The sequence below is a fragment of the Chinchilla lanigera genome, unplaced genomic scaffold (genome assembly GCF_000276665.1).
Source record: "Chinchilla lanigera isolate Chin_1 unplaced genomic scaffold, ChiLan1.0 scaffold00029, whole genome shotgun sequence".
NCBI classification, from domain to species: domain Eukaryota; kingdom Metazoa; phylum Chordata; class Mammalia; order Rodentia; family Chinchillidae; genus Chinchilla; species Chinchilla lanigera.
The window spans coordinates 1,213,086-1,216,053 of record NW_004955430.1 but is presented as its reverse complement, the minus strand read 5'-3'; positions in this window follow the sequence as shown (position 1 = coordinate 1,216,053).

Below are 2,968 nucleotides of genomic sequence, written 5' to 3'. Positions count from 1 at the left end.
GGCAACCCAGGGCCGCCGAGGGAAGCTTTTGCTTGCCACCGTGACCCGCGCTCTCTGCAGAGAGCAACTTGTGTCAGCTAGAAAGCTGAAACTTAGCGTTGAGGGGACTTCACATAGGGGACTTTTCCGGAGTTTTGTCACTTCGGTCTGATCTCTCCTGGTTGTAAACATGACTAGTACGTGGCTGAAGGATATGGAGCCTTGGAATAATGAGCTCCTCGGGTGGCCTTTGGTTCATGGGTTCCCGAAATAGGGCTTTTTAAGCCAGTAATAAGGTCTTCTGGACTTTTTAATTGTTTGAGATGGCCCTAAGAAGTGGAAATACTTGCCGAAGATCACCGCGCACTTTGGAAAGCCAGTTGTTTTGTTTTGTTTTGCTCAGAATAATAACTTGTTTTGGGACAGGCACTGTCCTAAGTGTAACTATTTGGTTACCACATTTAGTTTCCATATCAGAACCGCTCTACGCGGGAGGTAATGTTGCCAGCTTTTGGGTAAGGAACTGGGGCGCGGAAAGATTAATTAGCTTGCTGAAGGTCGTTTGGATCATAAGTACTGATTGGGAGCTCTTGTCTGATGCTGTACCCCTGGCTGAGTTAGGTCAGTGGCACAGGATTAGTACTGATTAGATACAAGTAACCCGTGGGTTTCGTACTGTGGTCCAAGGGATTCACGGTTAACAAACCTGTGAGGTATGGATTAGCTTCCTCTCTATTAGGGATTTGGGAATTCAGAGTTAAGAATTTTTCAAGGACGCAGTGCGGAATTTCAGTTATGGCTGGGTCTGAACCCTGATACTATGCTACTTCCTCCAAAGCCTCAAATATTTGTTGTCCCTACCTTATGTCAAGCACCATGGGTCAGGTATGGGACAAAAACGAATGCTATCTGGGCCTGTTCCTTAGTCGTACTAAAACAGAAAGGGACAAACCTGTTTGAACACTCTCTAGGCTATTCTAGTAGGGGGTCCGTCTCACAGCTATAAATTGTAGTGTCTAGAATATAGATTTCCTGACTCTTAGAGTTCAAACGTAGTAAAGTGATGGTTTTTTGCAAAGCTCTGTTCTGGAGCTTTGGGAATAGTGATCAATAGACATGATCTATGTCTTACAAGATTTTTTATTTATGGGCAACATTTATCAACTCATTCACTTAACCCATAGTTCCTAGGAACATTGTATGTTTCAGATACTGTGCTAACAGGATAAAGACAATGAATGAACAGGCAAATAATTACAACTTGTAATAAACAGTATGAATGCAGTGACAAGGAAAAACATCGGAAGAATAGCGTAGTTTCCTGTACCTTTTGTAGCAAATTACTACAAGCTGAGTAGATTAAAACAGTGAAAAATTATTCTCTCGCAGTTTTCCAGGGCAGATGTCCCAAATCAAGGTGTCTGCAGGGCTGTCCTTTCTCTGGAGGCTCTAGGGGACAATCCATTCTTGGCTTTGCCAGCTTCTGGTGTTGGTTGTCATCCCTTGACTTGTGGCTTCATGTCTCTAGTCCTCTGCATCTGTGATCATGTTGCCGCCCCTCCACGTGCATCTTTTCTGTGTGTCTCATATAAGCAGACTTGTGATGACGTGTAGGGGCCACTTGTGTAATCCAGTGTAAGCTCTCTAAGATCTTTAATACCCCTAAAGACACCTTTTCCAAGTAAGGAAGTTTAGAGAGTTGATGTGCATATCTTTTGGGGGGCCATTTTTGGATTACTGCAATTACACTTGTACTCTTCATACTAAACATCTTTTGATAATTGCTATAAGGGAGACAGAAGGTAGGAAAGTACAGGAGGCATAAAAGGACATGTTGAGGCTTCAAACTATGTGGACCCCTAAAAAGCATATATTGATACTATAACAGAAGTGAACCCCACCCTACTTTATGTCCTTTCTACCCTTTATGATTATCATAATGGAATATGTATAGCTTCCATCTTCAGCTCCTAAAAGGTAAATGACGTGAGGTCAATCAACGACTTTTCAGTGTTTGTTGCTTTATTCTATTCTCTAGAGTAGTGCCTAGCATGTAGTAGGTATTTTATAAATACATATTTGTTGATTTAATGAAAGACCCTATCATGACTTGTGTTCCCCCAAGCACTCACGGGGTCAGAGGAGGGCTTTTCAGAGGTGGCTGGATCTACAGTATGTGATGCTGTGATCAAGGGTGTGTGATTACTAAAGTAGTCCACTGATTGGTTTGGGATAGTTCTGGGTAGGACTAAGGGTGCTCCCCGCTACTTCAGATGTGAGTGCTACCTGTCCTAAGGGCGTGTAGCCTGGGGAAAATATATGAGACAGGAAGAGGCTTGGTGTGGCTGCTTGCCTCTTGCTGCTTTTGCTGCCTTTTGCCCGTCATGAACTGTTTCTCATCTGTGATGCCAGTCTGCCGTGCCACAGTGCTCCGGAGCCAGCCAACTACAAACTGAGACCTGTACAAACTGGGAGCAAAATAAACCTTTCCTCCCTTAACTTTGGGTGTCAGATATTTTGTCTCAGCAATGAGAAAAGTAACTAAGACACACCCCCTTGCCCTTTTTATACTTCTCATGTCCAAATGAAACTTTTCTTCAAACTTGGTCCTTTTCCCTCCTTCTCAGTCTCACTAACTAATATCACAGTGCTCCTCTCTCTCACTTCCTAAGGTAGGTAGCCTCAAATATGACCACTGGTGGTCCCAAAGTCTAGTGTCTGTGTCCTTTGGTAAACTTCTCCCCTTGTGGGACCTAATGACTCACTTCTAACGTGATGCAAATGCTGAGATGTCCTGAGATTGGGTTATAAAAAGATTGTGACCTTTTGCTTGCTTCTTTTACTCCCTCTGGTCAGTCTCTCCCTCCCTCTCTCTCTCTCTCTTTCTCTCTCTCTCCTTTTCTCTCTCCCCCTCTCTTTTCTCTAATGGAAATGAGCTGCTGTGTTATAAGTAGCCCCATGGATGGATCCACATGGCAAAGAACTGATG